Source organism: Sinohyriopsis cumingii, unplaced genomic scaffold (genome assembly GCF_028554795.1).
Source record: "Sinohyriopsis cumingii isolate HCF-2022 unplaced genomic scaffold, ASM2855479v2 utg004868l, whole genome shotgun sequence".
NCBI lineage: Eukaryota > Metazoa > Mollusca > Bivalvia > Unionida > Unionidae > Sinohyriopsis > Sinohyriopsis cumingii.
In genome coordinates, this window is record NW_028316839.1 from 1 (window position 1) to 15516 (window position 15516).

At 36.4% G+C, this 15516-nt stretch overlaps 1 long non-coding RNA gene across 1 annotated transcript; it reads right to left on the reverse strand.

Annotated features, from left to right (window-relative positions):
• Positions 1 to 10673: 10673 nt before the first annotated feature.
• Positions 10674 to 15116, reverse strand: LOC149769086 (uncharacterized; the record flags this gene model as incomplete). Its single annotated transcript, XR_016419458.1, has 3 exons — positions 15015 to 15116; positions 13559 to 13644; positions 10674 to 10761 (listed from the first exon to the last, which is right to left on the reverse strand). It is a non-coding gene; the product is annotated as an uncharacterized LOC149769086 (long non-coding RNA).
• Between the last annotated feature and the right edge of the window lie 400 nt (positions 15117 to 15516).

The window sequence follows — 15516 nt, forward strand, 5'->3', positions numbered from 1 at the left end:
TCTAAATTATAATATGCAATGCAAATGGATAACAGTTGGATCAATAAAATCATGCGATAAATCCTGCAGAGGTGAATATTGTGGCGCTCACATATACGAAATTCGACGAGGTAACAAAGGACCACAGAGATGTTTAGTTTGTCAAGTTGGCATTCGAGGAAGGACTCGATTATGTTTCTCCTGTGGAGGAAAAAAATATCGTGAGTTACGGAGATATTATGAAAAAAGATCCTCGTCAGTGATATCTTGTGAAGAAGATTATATTAATCGTTTCAAAGCAAATTACGATTTAAACAAAGAGAATATCATATATGGAAATGAAATCAGCGATTCCCACAATGAAAATCTCACACAAGTATAGATTGCATCCAACCATCGAAGGTTACGAAGCATCTGAGGATGGTAATGTCAGAAACATCAAAACAAAGAAACGTGTTGGTAGTATTTGTAATTCGGGATATCTCAAATTTACAGTCCATAAAAGAAATGAAAGAACAGAATGTTATTCGAATCATAGATTTATATTCGAGTGTTATTACGGACCAATAGATATCGGACTTGTTATTGACCACATTGACGGTAATAAACTTAACAATAAACTTTCCAATCTGCGCGCGGTAACCCAGAGTGAAAATTGTAGGGTTGGTAATAACCGTGGATTTCCTAATTATTCGAGGACTGTTAAATCAGTGAATCAAACAACAGGTGAGGAAATCGCGTTTACATCGATGTCCGCAGCTGCAAAATATTTCGTTATTGACTCGCATTCAGTAAAACGAGTAGCAGAAGGAAAATACAACGCAACGTTTTCTTATGATGCTGATTCGTGGATTAAATTCTCCTATGTACCAATAATATTTGATTCGGAAAATGATGAAGAATAATTGAATATCTCCACAAAACAAAAAAAAAGATTAATTTTGAAAATTTCCCTGATTTTATTTATTTTTTTCGCCCATTTTTCCCTGGGAGATAGATTTGGAAAATCTCGCTCACGATTTCACCAAAAGATTGATACTAACAGTTTCTCCTCGTATATCAAGTAAATTTCCTTTTTGATCCGTTAATTTGAAATTTATTCTTGTCAATAACCGATTATGACATCGCAGGTAAAACGGATTCATTGGTTCCTTAATTATCAAATAACCGGGGGATGCGCTAGGTGAAAATGAATACAAGATAAATCCCTGATTCGCTTGATTCGACACTGACGAATCAACATTATAGCTACCCTCGACAACATCCGCGTGAAGATAAATCGCGATAACTTCCGTTATATTAACGATACCCGGCGAGATATGCCGTCCACCTTTGTCAGGATCGTTATTGTGTTTAAGAATCAATTCTGAATGTACTTTTTTGGTCCATGCGGCATGTAATTTCGGAAATAAATCATCAATGGTATCAGTGACGGATTTTCTCATCGCATCAAAATCAGAATTGGGAAATTTGAAATTTGGCAGTGTTTCCTCGGTTAATTCAAATACTCTCATGAATTTTTGTTTCTCTCCCGAGTTCTTGATCAACTCGAATTTGCTAATAGGGAGAACATAGTCGGCAATTGATATATCGTCGACTATCGCCTGAATAAACATATCATGATAATATTCAATATCATTCGCAAGTTGATTTAAAATTTTCATGTGCTTTATAATTTCGCTACATGAACCAGATTTATTTAGGATGCATTCATGAAATGATCCTCGCAATAAATTTAATTGTAATTCGTGTTCTTGAATAAACTCGTCTAGTGTTCTTCTTACCAAGATACCGTCTATGGGGGCTATTATCCTGTTAATGTTGGTAGCGTCGAAGATTTTCACATCTGGGGGGATTTTAGGAAGAGGCAGCCATGAGAGAATTCTTTCGTTAATAAAATTGAAAGCGAACATTACTAGGTTAATTTTGTGGTTATTCATGAGATTGATGGCGCTGTGGATCAAAGGTTTGTGTTTTGTATTTTCGTACCATCCTTCGTCGGTTGTAAAATCCGATTTTTTTGGTTCCGGTAGTTCTGGAAGGGTTTCATCATACCAACCTGGAATAATAACATCCGATTTTTTTGGTTCTACCAGAGGTGCGACCTCGGGCCAACCTAATATATTTCTAATCGATGATTGGTAAATATCTACCACGTACGGTGATTTCACTTCTATCATTGACGACAGCGTTGGATCATGTGAAGATATCTTTATTCCCGGAGTAGCATCGCCGGTTAAATTTGATATTCTGGTAGTAAACTCATTATTCAGCTGATCAATTTCATAACTACCCGTTGGTATACCAACGACGATCCAATCAGGTGTTCCATCGGGTTTATTTTTATTTGCAAAAACAAGTGAATTATTTGGCATCAAATTACCGAATGATTTTGATCTAACATTAGGCCAGCTATTGTAGACGCGCAACTGTGTTAATGCAATTTCGTTGACGCTGATTGGTGTTGAAAAATTAATGCTAAATTCTGGTTTCGTTGAACTTAGCGATATTAACGTTGTTGTCGGCGGTGTCGTGTTTGTCACGATCTGGGCTAACTCGGACATTATTAATATTCATTTGTTCAATCTCCGAGTAGATACTGATAATCGAAGAAAATTCTAGATCGGATATAATACCGTCATTAAGACTCTCCGAAAGTAACGATGATAATTTTGAGTACGCGTCACTGATCTTAGTTAGTTTACTTTTGTACGAAGATAACTTTTCACTTGTGCACGAGGATATCTTTTTCGCGATGATATTTAAAACACCGGCAATTGTTGTTGTTGATGATATTATTATTGTTGCTACGATTGGCGCTATCATTGTTACCGCGGATAGAATTATTCCTGCACCAGCGACTATGGCTGATACTGCATACACGGCAACATCAATAATAACTAATCTACGTTGATACTTCTTTATTTTTGTCTGATAATCATCAAGAAGTTTTTTTAGTGAATCCTGCCATGATCGCGCCTGATTGTATCGGTAATCCGATGCAGTCATTTATTAATCTACGATATCAATTGCATGATTTAATCCCGAATATATTTACATAAATATTCGAAAACTATACTATAACCAAACGGTCCCATATTGGTTCTATCTGGTGGTTCTAACACAAATATATTATCATAACCTGTGTACATAATATAATTAAAATTTTCACCAAAAATTTTACCACCTGCGGCTTTTATTTTAAAACCTACCGAAGATTGAATGAATATTCGATAATATCCACTAATTGGCGGGTTAAATTTAAATGTGTTATTCACGGGTGTCCACCATGCCTCTTTTCGTACCTCTACCACAAGTGGCACACTGCAGGTAAGATTTTTTGTTTCTACTTCCTCTGGTATCGAAATTCGCGATAATCTTTCAAGGTTCATTGATGATAATTTTGTGCTGATTTCGTTGGTTTTTGTTGTTAAGGTAAGAAATTTATCATTGATAGTTTTTATTTCTCTGTCGTGCACTGATGTATCGAGTTTCCTATGTGCGATATTAAACATCTCGATGATACGGGCGTTAACTTCATTAATGGTATCGTCGATGTTTTTCATTATTGCATCATGTGATATTTTATCGACTTTTTGTTGCATTAATTCACGTATCGCTTCGATATCATCGTTCGATACTTTACTCGCTGCGGAATTTGTTTTCTGATTCGCCAATATTCGAGCTGCTTTTATTTGCTCGATATCTTCATTGATTTTTGTTATTTTTTTATTGAGTTCGTCATGTGTAATTAAGGAGGCATCCGTGAACTTTTTTATATCATCATCAAGTTTTTTGTTAATATTTTTTGATATTTCGTCGAATTTTTTAATATCGCTAAATAGTTTGTTGAGTCGCTTATTTATTTTATCTTGGGCGTCGTTGTGTAATACTAATGCCGTTGATAACTCATTATTTTTTTGTTTTATATTCACGAGATCGGCCTTTGGTGGAAACTCTGCAATGATATCGGTAATATCAGCGATAGATTTTAATACCAAATCCGATTGACGAGTAAATTGACTGATATGATCATTATATTCTTCTCGCTTAATTATATCAGTTATTTTGATATTGCTAGTTTGTAATCGCCCTTCGGTATTTTGAAAAACAGCAACTTCGCCAGGATCCACCTCTGATAACGATAGAAGATTGTTAATGTCGCTCTTGGTTGCAAACTTTGATGTATCGATGTCGCCTACTACTTCCTTTTTTTCTTTTCTGAAAAGGGATCTACCGTAAATGTCAATCATGATATTTATCTAAGGTATATTCAAATAAAATTTTGCGATAGGGATTGGATGATTTTGAAATTGCATCAAGGACGTTAATTGACTCCGGGCCGCATATTGGTGGATCCGCTAATGTTTGTGTTGGAAGCGTTGAATACCAAACCGGAAGTTTTAGTTTTGACACATACTTGATAAATTCGTTTGGTGGTGCTAATCCGTATGAGTCGAAGTAAATGATTTCGCGAGGATTAATCGCATACGCAACCCAGTGAGTGCCAGGACCGGAATTTTCATCAAGATTTATTATTCCTGTCTCGGTACGATTTGGTTTGTCTGGTAGTTGATCTCGCATAAATACACCTCTGAAAAATTTTATTTTCTTTTTTTTTGCTTCACTGATTAAATCTAAATTTGAGGCTGGTAGGCTCGACTTAGACCGGATCCGTACGGGGGACGTCTTAGGTAAAGGCCTGATCCTTGTTGCGGCTGCATCAATTTTGTGAGAAGAGGGAGAAGAGGGAATATCCCTCCCTTTTTTTTGCGATATCTTCCTCCGACGATCTTTTTTCCTAATACGGTACCCATCCCACCAAGTGCACCTAATCCTACTGCCTTTGCAATCATGGGGGCCGCTGCAGCTATTAATCCTGGAATAGCGGCGAATAAAGGAAAAATACCACCTACTTTGATCATATCTCTGATTGCTCCTATTGAGAGATTCAAGCGAATACCAGTATTTGCTGATCTGGCTCTGGTGAAATGTCCATGTTGATTTTTAGTTAACGATAGTTTGTTAGGTCCACCGTGAAGCTGATTGCTTTTTAAGGTTAAACTTAAACCTCGTCGCGCTGTTGTTGCTGATTGAAGCTTTTTCACCTGACCGGGGGTCAGAGTTACGCTGACGTGATCGTATGGCATATTAATAATCACTTTATCTAAATTTGGAATTTATTACATGTTCTCTACGGGTGCGTCGATAACTCTCATTCTACCGCTGATGCCTTCCAGGAACATTGTTCTATCACTGAGAATTACTGCGATGGCTCTTGCATTTCCTCCTGTGTTAATTCTGGCTTTGAAATGAATATCAACAACCGACTGCTTTACCAAATCGAGATGTTCCAAGGAAAAGTAATAGATGGGATAGAAAGTATTAAAATCTAGTTGTGATATTTGCAATCCGGTATCAATATTTTGATCGCGTCCCATAAAACTTAATAATCGATGATACGCGCGCGCCGTGGAATAATTTTCAAAATTGATAGCTATTTCTTCGGATGGCTCCTGTTGGCCATTTATTCTTAATGATACGTTTGTTGCCCCGAATTGATCAAATATCATGTGACTATGTAATTGATCGTATTTATTCATGTTTTGGAGAGCAACAAAGATATGTCTTGGCGCGGAGGATCCCTGCTGTGAAGCAATTCGCCAGGTAAATATTCCGTTAATATCAATATCGAGGGAGTCGGTCATCGTTGTCAACCAGGACATGATGGATTTTCCACCTTGATTCATAAATGACAATAATTTTTCTTCTATGATCATCGACGGTGTTATTGCTGGCATCCATAAGGTAATTCTTTCAAGGACAACTTTGCCGATATCAAGGGGATCTACACTTGCATCTCGCCAGATGGCTCTATCATCATTGGAATCTCGAACAAAAACTATCGTATGCTTCGCTCCGTAAATAACTTTTCTAAAATGTCTGCAAAATCCAAAAATATGAGATAACGGAATTGCACAGGAAAATCTTCGTTCGGCGTCTTTTAACATTTTATTTCGTGTGGCAAATCCAAGGTTGTAATTGGGATTAATGTCAATTATCATATCTTCAACATCAGCATTGAGAACAGCGGGATTTTGGCGATCAGTTGGTTGTCTCTTGATAAATTGTTTATTACCAGGATGATCATAGTTATCCTTCGCAAACATCATGCTAGGACCGGCCGATCTGGTAAAATCATCAGAGTATCTTGCTAATCCTATAATCGTCGTTGCTATATCAACGTTATTTGTGATTGATTCGATCTCCTTTCCGTCGATCATGTAAGTGAAGCTCTTGAATAGTGCCATAATTCCATTATTAACAAACCCAACTTCAAAATCTGCTCCAAAATTGGTATCGTTTGTCCTAACAAGCCTTCCAACAAATTCGATATACGCCTCAGATGGAAGAAAATATCTTGTTGTATCGTGGACTTGTATTTCCTTTCGATTTCTTGAATCTGGCTCAACTGCATCGTACGAGAAATACTGGAAATCTCGCACTGATGTATCCCTACCTACTGGTTCATCCATATCAAATACTTCATTTGATACTTGTGCGAACATTATTATTAATAATATCGTCTAAAACGAAGACCATCACCTGAAACAAAACTTGTATTTGCTAAATTTGTATTAGCAACATTCTGAGCTAGATTTGTCTTAGCAACTTCCTGCGCTAGATTTGTTATAGCAGCTTCTTGTGCTAGATCATTTATTTTTTTATTTGCCGCATCATTTATGACCTTACTAACTTCAGGTGGCATTTCGCTGGTAATGGGTAATTTGACGGGTTGTTTTTTACGTACTAAACTTAATATTTTATTTTTTATAGCATTGAAGCCTTTACTAGCCAAATTACCGATACCAGAAACAGCAGTCTCACCTATCTTTCCTATCGCTTTCAATCCTAGTTGTTTTACCATTGGTCCGATTTTAGGTATTACTCGCGTGACAAGACTTCCAATGATATCACCGAATCCATTACCGTGAATATATTTGTATACTGGCAATCGAGAGTTTACTATGCGGACCTGCTTAGGTCTGCGTTGATGTTTGTGAACAATCATATTATTTCAATTGTATTGATTTAATCGATGAGTTCATCGACAAACTCCTTATAAATGTGAGAATCGATGATACCACCACGGAATAATCGCTGACAAATATCTGATGCTTCGTTGACTATCTCACGGGAGTTATTTCCGGCTCGCTTTCCTCCGATTAATACTTCAAGGCGAGATACATCGTTGACAACACTGTCAGGGCAAACTGAATATCCGCTTCCTGTTTTTTTTGTTTCTGGAGATTGTAATGGCGTTACGTAGAATAAATCGTCTGACGGCGTTGAAGATTTCTTCTCCTCCTCTGATGGTGACCCTGGTGATGTCCCCGACGACGTCAGTGGTGAATATATTTCTGGTGAAGGTGGGGGGGTTCCCTTAAATATCCAACCCTCCGTGGGGTCAATTCCCCATCTTGTTGGTTTTTCAGGGGGAGGGGGTCCCCTGTAGTTTGACGCTGTTGGTTCCACAGGTGGGGGTCGCCAAGAGGGGAATGCAGAAGGTTCCCTTGGATATAATGTGGGAGAGAGAAGAGGAGAGTGGTGAGGTTCAAAAGGGAATGATTTAGGACTATCACTTTTAGGCGGTGAACCTTTATCTTTAGGTGACGAACTTTTACTTTTGGGTGACGAACTTTTACTTTTAGGTGGCGAAATTGTCTTTCTCGCACTCGCAGCTCTATATTTAATAACATCTGATGAAAATTTTCTAAAATTTTCATCATCATATTTTATTGGTTTTTCTATACTACCAAAATACATCATTGCTAGCCAATCAATTTCCTCAATTTTATCAGCATCAATATCTTTTCGCAAAAGTAATCTTTTATTTTCCGGAGAATTATCCGCAGCCATCTGAACTGTTGAATCATAGTTGCGAGTTAAATGCAACATGTTTTCATCCAAATAATTTCCAGCAGATATTCTAGGACTAAGAATAAACGAACTACTAGCCGGTGATGGTACATATTCGGGAACAATTATTGGTTCATCACTCTGATCTTTTTTCTTTTTCGATTTTCTCTCTTTTTTCTGTGGTGGAATATCTTCCTTTGGTCTAGCTCCTAATTCCTCTGGTTGAAATATTGGCTCCTGTGGTTGAATATCTTCCTGTGGTATTTCTTTTTTCCCTCGTTTTTTAGTTTTTTTCCTTCTTCTCCTGTTGTTTTCTTTCTTTCTCTAGTTGTTTTCTTTCTTCCGCCATTTGCTTATTATATCTTTGTGTATCTCTTGCCGTTTCTAAAAACCTTCTGTAACGCGGATCCGCTGTCTTCCTTATTGATGTTGTTTGTGTGTAAATTTTATATACCATATCATACCAACTATCGCGAGTTGCATATCTTTTTTTCCCCACTGCAGTCAAAAATTCAGTTCGACTACTAAAATATTCCTCCGCAAATTGGCCAATCTCATCCATATTATACAATGTCGAGAGGGGCTGCGATATTATTTCCCATCCCTCATCGGTGAAATTTTCTCTTAAATTATCAATATTATATTTTCCTTTTATCATTGCGATTTTTCTTCCTCCCGGTTTTCCATCTCCAGGTTTTCCTCCATCAGTAATTGCAAGTTGTTGCGCCGCTGCTGCTATTGCTAATCGCTCGGGTAATGTTCGTGATTGATCCTCAATACCTTTCAACATAGGAAAGATTCCACGTTTTCTGGTATCTGGATCTTTTTCGTCGCCATATACAACCTGTTCAATTGTTCCGGTCACTGGCTTCAACCATTTTGCCGAAGTTTCTGAAATTCCATGTTGCATATCTTCGTAACCACGAACATTTCTCTTAAATAATCGTTTTGTCGGAATTAGCTTCTTTAATGCCGCTAATTGCTCTCGCGCTAATCTGGCAGAATGAGGCTCTCCAACTCTACTAACTTTCCGACTCATCTTATTTTCAATGATATTGTTTTATTGTGAAATAAAATTAGTATCCGCAGCCCAATCTTGCAATCACAAACAAATTTTACTATACCCCCCCCTAAATTTTGTTGTTTTTTTTTATGCTTGAAATTGCATCTTGGGTCGAATTTTCGCTGATTAATTTGCGCAGGAAGGTTTATTTTTGCAATCTGAGGCTTCTACGGAGAAATGTTTGATGGAGAGCTTAATTTTATCTGAGCCACCTGGTCTGTAGAACTTCCCTGCTGCTATAATGTTCTTTTCATTCAGGACCTGTGTTTGTTGGCCGATTGCTACGATGTGCTGCTTGCTGAGGATCTTTAGAGCATATGTATCTTTGCTGTTATTGTTTTCCTGAACCTGAAAATTATTTACATACGTAATATGTGTACTATTTCAAGGTATTGTCTTTCCTCAAGACGTGCATTTATGTTCTACGATTTAAGGTATTGTCTTTTCTGAAGACTTTTATTTGTGTTGTACAATTTAAAGGTATTGTCTTCACTGAAGACTTGTATTTGTGTAGTACATTTTCGCAGTGTTGTTTTGACGTACTACAACTAAAAGCACTTACAATCAATGCACATTATCCACTAGCCGATTCTTACCGTTGACTTTCAAGATTCTCTCTTGGATCAAATGATAATCGATGAGTATTTATCGAAGTGTAACTTGTACCCAATCAGTCGCCAAAAAATAAAATTTGAGTGATTTGTGTTAGATTTGTGAGTGATCAATAAAATACGTACGTTTATCCAACCAAATCATAATCATTTAATCCTTATAATTCCAAATTTCATCCTTTTGACGTGAACATAGCGGATTCCATTAAATCAGCGTCTACATTAAAGTAGTACGTAGTATTCTTTTTTATGCAGATTAATCTCATCGTATTTGCTAGCTATGAGTCACCATCATAATTTATTACGCAAACATGCTTTATGTTTTTCCTTGCATTCTTATTGCTTTCTACGCAGTTCGACCGCATCATTTTCAGCGAGATCCCCCGCTTTTGCTCCGTGCGACCATTATCCTAATAACAACTACATTAAAAACAAAATGTCGAAAGAAAATGTAGTAGTTTATGAGGTACTCGTGCCCTGAAAAGCCTGCCATCTTCTTTATCTGCAAAACAGGGTTATAGTTTCAGTGGATAAAGGACGTGCAATTGCAAATGTTTTTGAACCAGTAATTGGAGGGTTTGTTTGCCTATGCCAAATTTGATCCCGAGCCTAAAAAAATCAGTTGATACAGTGAAGCCTTGATCGAAAAGCAGTGGAAACAGTATGGGAACAAAATATATGTCCCATGATTAGTTTATATGATATGTGGTCTACCAACTTCTATTATTGTATAGGGCTTAAAAGTGACCTACCTGGAAAAGAGTGAATGATGGACAGACGAACAAACTTGATATATCCCACATTTCTTCAAAGATACGATGATTTTAGTTGGATGTGATATTTTACATCATAACAACGTATGCAGGCTATTTAATGACGATGCCACTGAAGTAAAGGGCTTTGCCCAATGACAATACAATGTATCCGACCTGGCTCATCCTATGGTAGGATTCGAAGCAGTATTCTTTCGGTCTTGAGCCTCTCACGCCAAACGAAAGACCCACCGCGTCGCCTACATTCATTAGTTTTTCCTACGACATGCAGGATTATACATGGGGACAAAAAGAGGAGAAACACAAATTGGAGAATAAAGTACTTACCAATATTACCCTTCCAAAACCTCCAACACCCAGCGGTGTTACTATATGCAGGTCTTGTAGCTTCAAGTTTGCCATTTCTGTTTCTAAACTAGAAGAACGAAACAGCAGAAGGTCATTAACGGAACAAATAAAAACAGAAGAAATCTCTGACAAATATATTACCTGATCATGTTGCATTAGGATAACTTTCTTTCCTACCTCAACATCACTCCTCCCGGAAAGACGTAAAATGTATTTCTGACTATGGGTTATATAGACAACTGGAAGCAACTCTTAAAGGTTAATCGCCCTTCCACCCGCCAGGCGCCCACCGTTATATCCGGTTAAAACCAGTTTTCGCTTTCGCTGCCCTGTGCTCATCCGTTCTTCGAACATACCAATTCATCTTGAATAATTTATACCTTAACTTATCTCACTCACATTTACAGCGGTGCAGTAAGTTCAAAAGTTGTTTGATATTATGCATACAATATTTTTCTGAAAACTCCGGACAATTGATAAATATTTTTAAAATTATCGTACTGATTCATTTTCCTCACATATGACTTCGAACGGCAATTAACATTTTCCCTGGTAGAATTTCCAGGTCGCTATCTTTACTCCTAACGCATTTCCTTTAATCATAGCTATTTTTATATCGCGGTTATTATTAAATGCAAATTTGAACTAACTTTTGATATGTAGTTCACGCAATGGAAATCGGCACAACCACATTGTGGCTTTCATATCGTCTGTATCTCTGCAATTCGTTGAAAACGGAAATCAGTTTAAAAGTGATTTGGATCTAAAATGGGGCCGTCTGGATGATATTTCAAAGTTTGGATATTGTCGTCCTTTAGGAAGTCCGCCAAGAGGACATTCCCATGGAATATGAAATGAATTAATTACCATATATATATCAAACGAAATATGTTATTGGCCTTTTTTTACAATTTACCTGGAGGAGTGAAAACGATCAAGAGGAAGTAGAAGTGTTTTTTTAATTCATAAGAGCAGATCTGAACTAAGGCCAAACTGAACACTCAATAACCCAAAATAAACCCACCCATCAAACAGAATAAGTAAAGAGAACCAAAAGTTCTTTTAACAATGCCTAATATATACAAGGTCATTTTAAGTAGCCAGTATAACCAGTGAGAAAAACCTGGGAATTTGTTTTCTTTCACGTTCTAACACTATAGAAAGATACGAAACTGTAGAGCGACATACTGCATGTAATACGCAGAAAATGCCGCATGCGAGGCATTGAAATAAAAATATATATTAATGATATTAAAATACGTATTATGTTGGAATCTATTCATCCTTAAATCTCCTAAATAGTTATCGTTGCATGATAACAGATGTTCTGATAAAAAATTGTGAATCTGCTTTTGAGTAGGCGTCATTTTTCATGATCTAAAATCAGCAGGAGTTAATCACAGTTTAAATCCAATGTTATGAAGTTAATATGTGCCTTTTCATATTTCTTTTATAATACAAATTGCGCACATTTTAAATAAAGTCTGATAGTAAATAAATGATCAATGAGTTTAAAAATATTTTAAATACATTTTAATTTAAATCCTGTTTCGTTTTCAGTAGCACGCTTTAACATGCAATACATGAAAATCAGTTAAAAGAGTAACATATTTCTAGTAAATAAAATTACACATTTTAGTTAACATAGTGTTAAATAATTAATTCTGTAGCAAAAGAAAAAGTTTCAATAATTTCAACAATTAAAGAGAAGGATAATCATGAACATGCAAAATGCACCTGTACCTTTGATATTATTTATTAATTATCCGATATAAAATACTAAACTTTGAAATGATTGATTGTCCGTACTCGACTCAGACTCATGATACAACTTTTGCATCACCTTGGTTACGTTATAGACAGCGCGTATATTATAGAAAAATAAATGTTCTGAGAATAGGAATTATAGAAAAATAATGGTAGTGAAAAATTTGATCAATGTAAAGAGGGTATTAAATGCTATCTTGTAGTTTCACGACGATTCACGTGAATTGACACATCTATGTCGACACAATGAGGTAGCAGTTTTTGTAAAACGGGATTTTCTGGGCAATTTTATCACTTTATTACAGTTTCATTTTCGTTTTTTTCTAATAATTCCATTCTACTTGCATGAAAAACGAAAAGTAATAACTTTTTATTGCATTTTTACATACGATACATTGGAAACTGTTTAGGTGTTAAACCATTATCTTTCAATCACACGAGCGAAACCCAACAGACGAGATTACGTAACCAGCCACAGGTGTCCTGGGAGAAGACATAATTTGTAGGATCATAAAGTCTGTTTCCGTGTCTAACAAGGAGTTACCTTCCCACAGTAGGTATTTGTATAACCAGGGCCGGCGATACCATATAGGCAAACTAGGGAGCCGCCTAGGGCGTTGATTTCAAGGGGGCGCATTTTAAAAAAAAAATGTATTGTTTATAAATTTTGAAATTGATATTTCGGGGGGGGGGGGGCGCAAGAATCTAACCTTGCCTAGGGCGCCAGATAATCTGGCCGTGTCTGGCTTCGGCCCTGTGTATAACAACGCATTGTAAATAACATATGAAGTCTTTTTCATGTTCAGTTGATGCCAGTTATTATTAATACCAATAACAAGCAGAAGAACACTGCTGTGTTTCGTATTTTAGAACTCCATAATTATATCGGCAACGCGTTCATTACAATAAGTTAAAATGCAGAAACCAAGGTTCTGCCTTACATTATTGTAAACTATCTAACATGGGGAGACAATCCGCGGCTCATAAGGGAGATAATGTACTCAATTGACTGATAGACGGTGGATGACAGATAAAGTTTGAATTAGCAATTCGTGAGTTATAAATAATGCTGCAGAAATGAGCCATTCCTAACTTACTCAGCATGACGGGAAGACGGTGGGTCTGCAGAGGTGATCGTACTCAGATCTATCGCCGAAAAGGCTGTCACGTCACCACATTTATCCTGAAATAACAATTGGAAAGAATAGAGTATGTGGGTATTTATTCGACGCAATGCTAAAAACGTCTCCGATTGTTGAAACTATAAGCTCTTTTAACAATTTCTGTAGTGTTTACTGTTGGATATAAACAGGGAAAAATTTCTTTTCTCTTTTCCAATTTTCAAGTTTATAAAAACTGGTTATGTTCATTTGGTCGAAACATCGTAAAAACTTCATGAAAGTTGTGTGGCTCATATATTCAGTAGAAAGAAAATGTGTATTACACACAGTGAGTTGCGGTTTGAAAACGGCTTGGACCAGCAAAGATTTTAAGCCGTAATATCTTGAGCAAAGTACTTGACTCCAGGAGTCAGTTACGTCCTGGTGTGAATTTTAGCACCAGTCAGTTAATAATCCATAGTTGTCTTTGCAATCTTGTGTCATTTAGACGACAAGTTCTTCCTCTCCCACCCCGGCCGGCCGACCCGTTCAAGTCCCAAGCCGTCACACGGAGATTGTATTTCGCTTACTATGATATAAACTGTATGTTTTCATTGCCTGCTTGAAAATCTAAAATTTGCTCAATATATCTTTAAATATTTCATTGCAAATGTATGTTTTTAAATACTTCATCATTCATGATTTCCAAGGTCAAATGGATGGGGTTAAAATATGAAGTACATTTTGTAAATGGTAATTATATAAACAACTTAAGTACTAAGTTTTGTGGCTTTCAACCACGTAATTTAAGAGGTCTGGACAGACTATGAGGAACAGACGCCATCACTATACCCACTTCGCTAAAGACTGGGACAAAACCTGTATTGGAAGTATATAACATAGAGACTGAGCTTGATGTAACTTACACAGTTTAACTTTAATTACTCACCTAAAATATATTAATACGATTTCATTGCACAAATCAGGACCTAATCAAAAAGATTTCTATATGTGTAACTATTTGTATTAACATATTTCATGAAATATTTACAGTTACCAAACGATATCTTACATAATCATTCCAGTTAGACATTGTTTAACTCCAGTAGAATATGACATTGACCCATTGCAACTTGAACCATTACGATAATTTAAATATACTGCTTGTGAGAGGGCCGATTTGCCAGTGCTAATCAATCAATCAATAAGGATATAACCGCCTATGAGAATAAATAAATAAATAAATAAATAATAAACCAATGTAATTTCTGAAGAATTCTAAAAGACAAAGACGATACAGCGCATTCTTTACTTTATGCTCTTGCTATACAAGTGACTAACTGTTTAAAAACAGGCCCCAGTTAAAAAGAACTGCAATATGTGTTCATTGTTCAATACTCTCTCTCTCTCTCTTCGCGCGCGGTGACACGACGATGTATTTTGTCATACTTACCACATCAGCACTTTCCAGATCTTCGCATCGCTTTCTTTTTCTGTTCTTCTTCCTTACAACACAGCACAGGTTATTTACTACCCACTTTTTTAAATTTGACATCCATCGGAATCTCATCGATTTTGTTTTCATGACTATATATATTTGCTTCTTTTAACTGATCAAATGTAATCCAGACCTGAAAGCTAGCTAGCTCTCTTGGTTACTACCCTGCTTCTACGTGACGTCATTCATGGCGCGGGTATTGTTGACGTCATGCTGCGACAAGAAAACGTATACATTCATATGTTTGTATAATGTCATCTATGAGTTTATTAAAATAGGTAAAATACGATTTAAAAAACAAACTTGTATTTTAGTGGGGAAATAATAAAATAATCAATATTTAATTTCTGCAATGGCAAAATAAAGTCAGCATCGTGTATATAACTTCAGTTATATAGGACAAATTAATATATATACACGTTGTTCACAACCTTTTCAATAATGAGGGCCCTACTTA